Source organism: Schistocerca americana, chromosome 1 (genome assembly GCF_021461395.2).
Source record: "Schistocerca americana isolate TAMUIC-IGC-003095 chromosome 1, iqSchAmer2.1, whole genome shotgun sequence".
Lineage (NCBI taxonomy): Eukaryota > Metazoa > Arthropoda > Insecta > Orthoptera > Acrididae > Schistocerca > Schistocerca americana.
The window spans coordinates 633,878,954-633,891,428 of record NC_060119.1 but is presented as its reverse complement, the minus strand read 5'-3'; positions in this window follow the sequence as shown (position 1 = coordinate 633,891,428).

The following is a 12,475-nucleotide window of genomic DNA, read 5'->3' as shown; positions in this document are numbered from 1 at the left end:
GATGATCACAGCAGTTAAGACCTATAGTGCTCAGAGCCATTTTTATTATTTGGGTTTGAGGAAGCCCCGTGGCTACAAATTTCCCTGTCATTGTGGGAAACCGCATATTGGACAAACGATTCATACGATCCAGGGTCGATGCGTGGAGAATCATCGGCACACACGCTTATTTCAGAAATACACTCCTGGAAATGGAAAGAAGAACACATTGACACCGGTGTGTCAGACCCACCATACTTGCTCCGGACACTGCGAGAGGGCTGTACAAGCAATGATCACACGCACGGCACAGCGGACACACCAGGAACCGCGGTGTTGGCCGTCGAATGGCGCTAGCTGCGCAGCATTTGTGCACCGCCGCCGTCAGTGTCAGCCAGTTTGCCGTGGCATACGGAGCTCCATCGCAGTCTTTAACACTGGTAGCATGCCGCGACAGCGTGGACGTGAACCGTATGTGCAGTTGACGGACTTTGAGCGAGGGCGTATAGTGGGCATGCGGGAGGCCGGGTGGACGTACCGCCGAATTGCTTAACACGTGGGGCGTGAGGTCTCCACAGTACATCGATGTTGTCGCCAGTGGTCGGCGGAAGGTGCACGTGCCCGTGGACCTGGGACCGGACCGCAGCGACGCACGGATGCACGCCAAGACCGTAGGATCCTACGCAGTGCCGTAGGGGACCGCACCGCCACTTCCCAGCAAATTAGGGACACTGTTGCTCCTGGGGTATCGGCGAGGACCATTCGCAACCGTCTCCATGAAGCTGGGCTACGGTCCCGCACACCGTTAGGCCGTCTCCCGCTCACGCCCCAACATCGTGCAGCCCGCCTCCAGTGGTGTCGCGACAGGCGTGAATGGAGGGACGAATGGAGACGTGTCGTCTTCAGCGATGAGAGTCGCTTCTGCCTTGGTGCCAATGATGGTCGTATGCGTGTTTGGCGCCGTGCAGGTGAGCGCCACAATCAGGACTGCATACGACCGAGGCACACAGGGCCAACACCCGGCATCACGGTGTGGGGAGCGATCTCCTACACTGGCCGTACACCACTGGTGATCGTCGAGGGGACACTGAGTAGTGCACGGTACATCCAAACCGTCATCGAACCCATCGTTCCACCATTCCTAGACCGGCAAGGGAACTTGCTGTTCCAACAGGACAATGCACGTCCGCATGTATCCCATGCCACCCAACGTGCTCTAGAAGATGTAAGTCAACTACCCTGGCCAGCAAGATCTCCGGATCTGTCCCCCATTGAGCATGTTTGGGACTGGATGAAGCGTCGTCTCACGCGGTCTGCACGTCAAGCACGAACGCTGGTCCAACTGAGGCGCCAGGTGGAAATGGCATGGCAAGCCGTTCCACAGGACTACATCCAGCATCTCTACGATCGTCTCCATGGGAGAATAGCAGCCTGGATTGCTGCGAAAGGTGGATATACACTGTACTAGTACCGACATTGTGCATGCTCTGTTGCCTGTGTCTATGTGCCTGTGGTTCTGTCAGTGTGATCATGTGATGTATCTGACCCCAGGAATGTGTCAATAAAGTTTCCCCTTCCTGGGACAATGAATTCACGGTGTTCGTATTTCAATTTCCAGGAGTGTATCTGCGGTCACAGAACATTGTCTCACTGAAGAACAGAAAATGTTGCCCCAGCGTCGCAGTGTTGGGACCGTGTAGTGGAAGAAGTTATTGAAATCCGACTGTCTAACAATAGCATAAACAGGAGTGTCCTTTAAGTGAGAGTTGGAATCTTATTTTGTTTGACATTAAAAAACAACGGCCTGTGTTTCGCTCATCAAGGGCTGTCAATAGTGTTTGACATCGATTTATCGTTTCCGCGAGTTTTCACTACCGGTGCGTTGTCGTGCCTTGCGCTAGAAGGGCAGTTACCTTCGCGGAAGCGCAGTAGACTTACATATGGCGTATAAAGGAGCCCACTACGGCGTGTCTGATTCTAGTTCCGGCCATTTAGTGCGACGGCTTACTCACCTGAAGATGTTGGCCAGATGGACCGCCGAAATATTGTGTCAAGATGACGTTATGTTTAAGGTTGGAGAACCCACACGAATATCATCAAGTACTACTCCGGGACAGCCTTGTCTATATCTTGTAGAGCATACTCAATATAGTGCTTTTAATTTATTGCTAAGCTGATACTACACTTCGAAATTATTCTCTGCGAATTTATAACCTTTGAGCTCGTAGCATGTAAGTGATGAAGGAAAAGCCTCTAGTTGGGAAATCATTGACAGACCAGTTCACTAAGAAAAAAAATAGTAGTGGACAGAATGTGGAAATGGGAAAGCACAGAGTCATAACATAATCAATAACAAACTATATATCGCTGAACTATAATGATAATGACTAGAATGAACTAACCACCGCACAACCACACACGATATCTGACTACAAATGCTGCTGTAGTTAAGCGAATGACACGTTTTTTCTTCTGTTTTCCTCTTTTACGGCCATTCTTGTTAAATTAAGCCCATCTAACAATCCTGGGTTACATTTTCACTTTTGAGGTTTGTATGTGGACCCAGGTGATCTTTAGCATTTGAAATTCCTCTGATCTACAAAGTAGTCTATGTATCTATACTCATCTGGCCGAATTCGGTGAGCAAAAACTATTTCACAAAGAAAAGCCATTAACACAGGCTACAGTGAATTGCGTAGTTCTCACATTACGCTCTTTCTTTTCGTTACTGTGACCTCTTTTCCGGAATGTTAACTGGAACGAAAACTGTGTTAGCCAATGCAGACGCTATACGCCATGCGTTACTCCATAGATATGACTGTTCCTTCATGGCAGTTGACTAGTGGAACAAGCAGACAGTTTTAGATATTTTCTCTCATGTACATAATAATTTATTAATTATGCCACCAGTCGCTGCCGGTTACAACAACAGTAAAGAAAGGTAACGTCAACCTGCAAAACACTTCTAGTAGATAAGCTCGTCAGGCGCAACATATAACATACAAAACGTTGTCTTAGACTTGCGCTAGTTGGGCCGTATTTTAAGACGATGTGCTGTTTCTGCATTTAATACACTTGCTGAAATGTGGAATTCACTTTAAACACGCCGCGTTTTGATTGTGTCTTGCTCTATTGGTACTGCAATCCGCAGTAATAGAAAGCACAATCACTAATCTAATGTTATTTCTCAAAGGAACATCCATTTTTCTCGACACATACTAACCGTACAGGGATGAATGAGGTATCGTTAGAAAGTTATTTTTTAAACCGACTTCTGGCATTGCATACCGAATTTGCGTTAAGTCTCACTATAGGTGGAAAATTGTATCATAAAAGAGACTTTTAACTCGCATAGACAAGAGGGCACCATGGATACCCAGCTTCATACCTATGTTTCAAAAGCTAACTTATTAATCACGCATAAGAGACTCCCTTTTCATATTATCTTGTTACAAGTGCGGCTTTATTTGCTGTAAAGTACTTATTAACTGTACAATTTTTATACAAAATTATCATAAACAATAATGGTGACCCCTGAGGTCGTCCATTCTCTCTGCCCGACGTACAAGCTGACATTGCTAAATGAATATACTCTCCTAAACGGCAAATTTACTGTCATCGTCATTTTGAATTGTAAGTTATCTATTACTACTGTGGCTTAACGTGCTTACTGTATTTGAAAATATTTACAGAGTAAAAGTTACATGTTATGTGACCCTGCGGACAATCCCTGATCCCTGCCTGTCGTACAAACCGGGACAAACAGTCCGAATGCAAAACACATTTTTTGGAAGATGGAAATGTAAACACAAGGATGTATCATAAAATCATTACTATTATTTCACCTCGTTCGGTTTATTTTTGAAACAAACTTCTCTCTTCATTCTCATCAATACCCTTATCTGAACGAGCACACATATTCAAAGTACTGTCTTATTTAAAACTATAAAAGTTAGTATATTTCGCACGGATACCCTAGCTGATAAATAATTTGAGCCGTGAGTGACTCGTGTTCGTGTCATATCTCATTTGACATCCTGTTTTTACTGTACTACAACCTCGTTATGTTAATTTCAATTACTGGTGTCACTGAGTTGCCAACTTGCCGGCCCGTGAGCAGCAGCAGCGGCGCTTATCGATATAAGCCCTGGTGTATTATCTTTGCTGACTGCTATTACTTCCCGGTTGTCGTGTGTTCGGAGTTAGTTCGCATCTGCCAGTGAGTTGGGAGGCGCCAGCAGTGCAGTTCGGACCTGGCAGTATTTGACTTAGGACACGGCAGAACTACAGTCGGGGCACGGCTGAAGTGAGGTCTGGACATCCATGACCCGCCCGACGGTTGCCAATACATATCACTTGAGTGCACACTACCTTGGTTGGTCGATGGTCGGCCGTCTTGTCGGACAATGTGTATGTTGGCCGATGATCGCTTATTGGTTTCCTGCGTGTGCCGACTCGTGATTCGTCCTTGTTGTTGCACAGTCGCTGTCGTTAGTATTGTCTAGTCCTTCTTGCAAGTGTAACTGTAATTGGTTATTTGCAATTGAAGTGCTCCAACGGAATTTTCTACCTTATGGCCGTTAACGTTCCGGTTACCTGCCTTGGCCGTTGACGTAAATTTAGGCAGTGTCCCTTCCTCACTGTGTTGTCGCTGTCCAGCGTGGTGTGTAGTTCGACAATTTAATGTATGCTTGGATGCGGGCGTCCATGCCTTTACGTTTGCATTGAACTCCCGATTGTGTTCAAAAATTATTCAAATGTCTCTGAGCACTATGGGACTTGACATCTGAGGTCATCAGTCCTCTAGAACGTAGAACTACTTAAACCTCACTAACTTAAGGACATCACACACATCCATGCCCGAGACAGGATTCGAACCTGCGACCGTAGCGGTCGTGCGGTTTGAGACTGTTGCGCCTAGAACCGCTCGGCCGCCCCGCCCGGCCAAGATTGTGTGCTGGTGGAGTGGAGCGCAAGATACCTTGTCGGTGGATCCGTTGACTGTCTGTTGGTTGGGTTGTCGTCGGATCGAGAACGGTTGGGCCGACTCCTTGTCTCACCTAAGTGAACGTTAGTATTTCAAGTGCTGGCCGACCCCCGAAACTTTAAAGCGCCATTAGCTGCACTGCCTTTTTCTTATTTTCTGTTGTGTGTATTTGTATGGCTCATAGCTGATGGTTTTGATTTATAGTTGAATTGTTTTTAGTGGTGTTTTAAGTCATGGGCCTTCAGCCGCTTTAAAATTAAAGTTCCTTCCTTTTCAAGTGTTAGACTGTTTGGGCCTTCAGCCTGATTAATATATTGTTCAAAGATAAAGCCTTGGGCTTTCTGCCTACTAAAAATTATTTTAGTTGTGTTTTAGGTGATGGGCTTTCAGCCGTTTTATAATTAAGGATCTATGCCTTTCGAGCATCAGACTGTTTAGGGCCTTCAGCCTAATTGAAGATAAGGCCTTCTGCCTTGTGTTTTTTTATTTAATTTTTCCTTGACTCATAAAACATGGGCCTTCAGCCGTCTTTAAATTAAGGTTGCTGCTTTTCAAGTGTTAGACTTTGGGCTCATATATAGCTCATATGGTTCTGAGCACTTTGGGACTTAACATATGAGGTCATCAGTCCCCTAGAACTTAGAACTACTTTAACCTAACTAAACTAAGTACATCACACACATCCATGCCCGAGGCAGGATTCGAACCTGCGATCTTAGCGGTCACGCGGTTCCGGACTAAAGCGCCTAGAACCGCGTGGCCACCGCGGCCGGCAGACTTTGGGCCTTCAGCCAGATTGGAGAACTTACTTAAAGTGAGGCCGTCTGCCCTCTAAATATTCTCTTTGGCGTCTGAATTTGGAGTTAATGGCTTTTAGCCGCATGTTTTAAAAATTGAAGTGGTTGTGTCCTTAAAGGATAAGATAGTGTGGTGTATTCAGCCAGTAAATAAGTTCAAGAATTTGTACTGTAATGTTTGGTCAAATAAATAAAGTTATATGTGTTCGAGTGTAACTGACAGCCGCTCACTTTGGCCCCTTTCCACAATTCCAACTACCTCTACTGTCCTGTGGGTTTACCAGGGCGTTTCATAATTGTTGAAATGATATAACATAGTCGCTCGTATTTTTAACCAGAAGACCTAATCATTACTTTTCGCTCATAGTTGTATCCATTTACAATTTCTCGCAATCGCTTATGAAAGCTTTGCGTAACTTCATTGCTATTGAAGCAGAGTTTGCTCATATCGAAAGAAAGCAAAACAACGCACCTCATTTGTTTTCGTTAGTTCTCCATTTGTTTTTCTGCTTTGAAATAGTTCTTCATTACTTTATCTCGTTTAACTGTAGTCATATCGGGTCCAGGCAATGGCTGTCAGAGAAACGATACAACGGACCACCGACTGTGGCGACCAGTCGCGCCTCATTGGTCACGCAACCAGTGTGGGCGCACCGTGACCAGACAGCTGCTGGTGCGCAGAGTTTTGTATGTTAGGTCACCGGAAATATGTTCGAGAGGAGGCACGTTTACACTGCAAATACTGCTACTTACGTGACTACATTGTACAGGGTGACTCAGAAGTCCCATAACAATTGAAAAGTCAATGTTTCACGGAAAAATGTAGGCAGACAGGTAAAAATTGATACATATGGTTGAAGTGACATGGGGTTTTATTAAAAACTGTGCACAAAATGACTAACCGGTGTCGCATCACATAGTACAAAAGAAATACTTAACATAACAGCTGATTTTTAGCGAAGATGACGATCTTTATAACAAATTCTCATCATGTCGACCGTCATTCTTCAACCTTATCTGTAATCGAGGGACAATGTTTTGAACAGTACTGTACAGCATGTCAGTAGGTGCGGTGGCAAATTGCCGTCGGATATCTTTTAGCATCCCTAATGACCACGGACGAGCACGGTAGACTTGAGACTTCAGGTGACCCCACAACCAGTGATCACGCGGATTGAGGTGTGGTACCTAGGAGGCCAAGCATTACTATTATTCACCTCGTTCGTTTTTTTTTTAAATCTTTTCTCTTCATTCTCACCAATACGCTTATCCGAACGACTACACTTATTCAGAATACTGTCTTATTTAGACCATTACTTTTCGCTCATACTTGTATCCATTTACAGTTTCCCAGCGTGCGAACGTCACCGGACGATGTGCGCATGAGATCTTTCACACGTGCAGCAATATGTGGTGGGGCGTTATCCCGCATAAAATTCGTACCTTCTAGCAGGTGTTTTTCAGCCAGGCTAGGGATGACCAGTTTCCCTCTCCCGCTACAGCTCATTTTACACACGATTCTCATGTGACGTCACTGACGTGGTGTTCTCCAGCGCCATCTGTTGGTTAGTTCTTACACTCGTTTCTGGTTTCAATGAAACCTCACGTCATTTCAGGCGGGTGTGTCAATTTTTACCTCCCTACCTATATTATTTCGTGAATTAGTGCAGTTTCAAATGTTAACTGACTTTCGGGTCTCCTTGCACTTTAGCCAGCCAGGTCTAGCCTCGTCTGGAAGAATCCTGTGTAAATTATACAACAAAATTATTGCCGTCTCTGAAGGGAATGGTGCAATGATGGAGTAGCAGAAAGATTCACATGTGCGATAAAAGTTTAGCAAGCCAGCGTGAGAAGAGTTGCTGGATCTGTTGAAATGTCATATATTGTGATCATTAAAGTAGGATGAAATTAATGAAGAGTAGTAAAAATGAGTCTGGCATAAACTTGTCACATTGAAAACCACGTCGTAGACGAGATGAAGCAATAATACTACTGTGAAAGTAAAATAACGTACGACGAACGAAAAAAATGAGAATGAGGACAGAAATAAGGAGAAAATTCCTTGTTAAAAGTAAGCAACTAGTATCTTAACCCTTGCCTTGAGAAAGCAGTTACATATGCACGCAGTATTTCGTGACAGTGGACTACGGCAAAAAGGGGAAATATGAAAACCAAGATTTTAGAAAGAAGGTGTTATATAATGATACTGAAAATTTAGTGGACTGATAAGAATCTGCGGAAAGGCTAGGAGGATGCTAAAACATGAGGACATAACGACCACTGTACTGAAGGAACTTTAGACGGAAACTGTAGGTGAACATAGCACTTAAAAGATTTTCATGTCTCGAAACATTAGTCGTTTTTCTCGTCTGATAACAGTCGCCACGATTTCCTCATGCACAACAACTTATTCTGTACATTCTAAAATCGCCTTCTTTTTTTGCAATCTGCGTCTTCCATTTCTAGCATTCAATAGACCCAGCGCAACTGAGTGTAAGATTCACTCTGAGATAGAAGGATTGGTATAGGAATGAAATGATTATTACTCGCAAGGAAGTCGCAAGTAGACTGGGATACGATTTCTACACTCATGCTCATATATTAAGGATAATTGCAGAATGTGGTGCCACACAACGTGTCACTACACGCAACTGGCGCTAATAGCATAGGCACATAGGGAACACACATGACACAGATCTGTAAGTCCACGGTATTGGTGATAAGTTGAGAAAACCGCCCCGAAACACATGTGATACAAAACGGCACTGTTTCCTGCGCATGTACCCCGGCATCAATATGGGATATGATTACCATGCTCACGTACACAGGCTGCACAACGAGTTGGCATACTCTGGATTGGTTGGTTGGGAAGCTGTTGGGGTATAGCCTCCCATTCTTGCACTAGTGCCTGTCGGAGCTCCTGAAGTGTCATAGGGGTCTGAAGACGTGCAGCGATACGTCGACCGAGAGCATCCCAGACGTGCTCGATGGGTTTTAGGTCTGGAGAACTGGCAGGCCGCTCCATTCGCCTGGTATCTTCTGTTTCAAGCTGCTCTTCCACGATGGCAGCTCGGTGGGGCCGTGTGTTATCATCCATCAGGAGGAAGGTGGGACAGACTGCGCTCCTGAAAAGGCGGACATACTGGTGCAAAATGACGTCTCGATACACCTGACCTGTTACAGTTCCTCTGTCAAAGACATGCAGGGGTGTACGCGCACCAATCATAATCCTACCCCACACCATCAAACCACGACCTCCATAAGGTCCCTTTCAAGGTCATTAAGAGGTTGGTATCTGGTTCCTGGTTCACGCCAGATGAAAACCCGGAGACAATCACTATTCAGACTATACCTGGACTCGTCCGTGAACATAACCTGGGATCACTGTTCCAAAGGCCATGTACTGCGTTCCTGACACCAGGCTTTACGCACCCTCCTGCGACCAGGGGTCAGTGGAATGCACCCTGCAGGTGTCCGGGCGAATAGACAATGTCTATTTACTAGTCTGTAGACTGTGTGTCTGGAGACAACTGTTCCAGTGGCTGCGGTAAGGTCCCAAGCAAGGCTACCTGCAGTACTCCGTGGCCGTCTGCGGGCGCTGATGGTGAGATACCGGTCTTCTTGTGGTGTTGTACACTGTGGACGTCCCGTACTGTAGCGCCTGGACACGTTTCCTTTCTGCTGGAATCGTTGCCATAGTCTTGAGATCACACTTTGTGGCACACGGAGGGCCCGTGCTACGACCTGCTGTGTTTGACCAGCCTCCAGTGGTCCTAGCATTCTACCCCACATAACGTTATCAATATGTGTTCCTTGAGCCATTTTCGACACACAGTCATCATTGACACGTCTGAAAACGTCTGAAAACTTATTCGCTGCACCGTACTCTGACATACACCAACACACCTCTGCGTATGTGGACTGCTGCCAGCGCCACCGTGCGACGTCCGCAGGTCAAATGCACCGCGTGGTCATACCCCTAGGTGATTTAAACTCGCAAACCGCCCACAAGAGCGTTGTTTCACCATGTATCAGCATTATCCTTAATTTATGAGCGTGAGTGTAGTACAAGCTACTTGCGCTATACACATTTAGAGACGGCTTCTTGAATATTTGCCGGCCGGAGTGGCCATGCAGTTCTAGGCGCTACAGTCTGGAGCCAAACGACCGCTACGGTCGCAGGTTCGAATCCTGCCTCGGGCATAGATGTGTCTGATGTCCTTAGGTTAGTTAGGTTTAATTAGTTCTAAGTTCTAGGCGACTGATGACCTCAGAAGTTAAGTCGCATAGTGCTCAGAGCCATTTTTGAATATTTCCTTAGAGTTCATGTTCATATTCCAGATTTAAAGTGCATGAGCGTTTGTAAGATTTCAGAGTTTCTGGTGCTTATTTACTAGGTTTGATGAAAGTTTTGAGATTGTTCCGTGCTGTCGTCTACTGAACAAAATACTTAAGTGCAGCAACTCGTAGAGGTCCCGATATGAAAATTAGATAATGCGGAACTGATTTATCCTGGGGAAAAATGAGTTCAGATTTTGACCACCAGGTGCAAATCTAGCGCTGTGAATGCAACAGAGATGTATGGAAATGTTTGCATGTTTAGTGGTTTAGGAACGGGACGCGGGCAGAAAACGTCAAACACTTGAGAAAGGCATAAAGTTAATTTTATTATTAACGGCTACTTACACAATTTGTTCGATATAGGCGCCGGAGACGTCCACGAGATACTGCAGCCGTAAGACCTGGTGATCAACAGTTGCTCGAGCAGTTCCAATGGAATCTGACCTTCAGATCAGGTAGAGACAGAACGTGCTCTTGGTAAACGCGCTCTTTTAGATATCCCGAAGGCCAAAAGTGACAAGGATTCAGAACAGGTGAACTTGCCGGCCATGTATTCGAAAAACCTCTCGACGCAACACGTTGGTGGAGGGTTGCATTAGTCAGATCTTTCACAGGCGGGCGATATAGGGTTTTGCCTCATCTTGCATGATGACAGTGGTTTCAACATAGTTGCGCTCGTCCAAAGCAGGGATAACATGCTGTACTAGGACGCCTCGATAACGTACAGATGTCGTCATACACCGGATGGGTCCTCTGGGAGTTTTCTCCTCAAAGATGAAGGAACGGAAAATAAAGGTGTTTCTGAATGCACACCATACGGTTACATATGGCGAGTGCGGTGGCTCTTCGTGCACAACACAAGGTTTAACAGAAACTCATATTGGGCAGCTCTGTGTATTGTGAGTTAACGAGCATTTCGCTCTCATTTAAGTATATGGCCTAAAAAGTCAGCCTTCAGGAATTGCGAAACGAATCCTGCTGTCCACGACCGTGTGCCACAAAGAGTGCAGATTCGCTACGAGATGGGGAAACCGTTTATTGAGGCTAAGCGCTGTAGTGTGACAGACAAGAACCTACGTCGTATCCCTATGACCCCGTAGATGCTCTTTGTGGCCAAGGAGACGTAGCAGTGTTAAACATGGCGGACCTAAGATACGCCACAAAGGGAAAGAGTTCCGAAAGCTATTTAATTCTGCAGCAATACAGAGAACGAAGCCACAGTAGTTTTAATCTACCATCCTTCACAAATTTTCATAGTAATTCCAATAAAACTTCAATGTTGTTCATATCTATAATAGTTTAGGATTTACTGTTAAAGTGGAGTTAACAAGTTTTGTAACAAATACCTTAATGCTAAAACCTTTACACTTTGGTCGATCTTCACGATAGGTATTTCATATATAAGAGCATCATTAAAATCACAAATTTAAATATAAACTCTGTAACTTTATTTGTTTAAAAGATATAGTAACTTAAAATTATCAGTATTTTCAAGTAAGCATCAGATCATTATTTCCTCCACACAAAACACATTGAACGACGACAGCATGACACCTTATTGAACCATTAGGTAGTAGTTTATTTGTTGTAAAGTTTAATGTATAATAGTTACTGTTGTTCTATATTTATTTATCAGGAAGCGCATTGGCGTAAGGCTACTGGCCGTGACATTCAAAGTTAAGAAGGAAATTGTATTGGTTTTATGTAAAAGAATTTAACGTTTATTACGTAATGGATACGAGGTGCATTCAAGTTCTAAGGCCTCCGATTTTTTTTCTCCGGACTGGAAAGAGATGGAAACATGCGCATTGTTTTGAAATGAGGCCGTGTTCATTGTCAATACGTCCCAGAGATGGCAGCACCGTACGGCAGATGGAATTTTACCGCCAGCGGCGAGAATGAGAACAGTTTTAAATTCTTAAAATGGCGACGTTTTCCTTACTTGAACAGCGTGCAACCATTCGTTTTCTGAATTTGCGTGGTGTGAAACAAATTGAAATTCGTCGACAGTTGAAGGAGACATGTGGTGATGGGGTTATGGATGTGTCGAAAGTGTGTTCGTGGGTGCGACAGTTTAATGAAGGCAGAACATCATGTGACAACAAACCGAAACAACCTGGGGGTCGCACAAGCCGGTCTGACGACATGATCGAGAAAGTGGAGAGAATTGTTTTGGGGGATCGCCGAATGACTGTTGAACAGATCGCCTCCAGAGTTGGCATTTCTGTGGGTTCTGTGCACACAATCCTGTATGACGACCTAAATATGCGAAAAGTGTCATCCAGGTGGGTGCCACGGATGCTGACGGACGACCACATGGCTGCCCGTGTGGCATGTTGCCAAGCAATGTTTACGCGCAACGACAGCATGA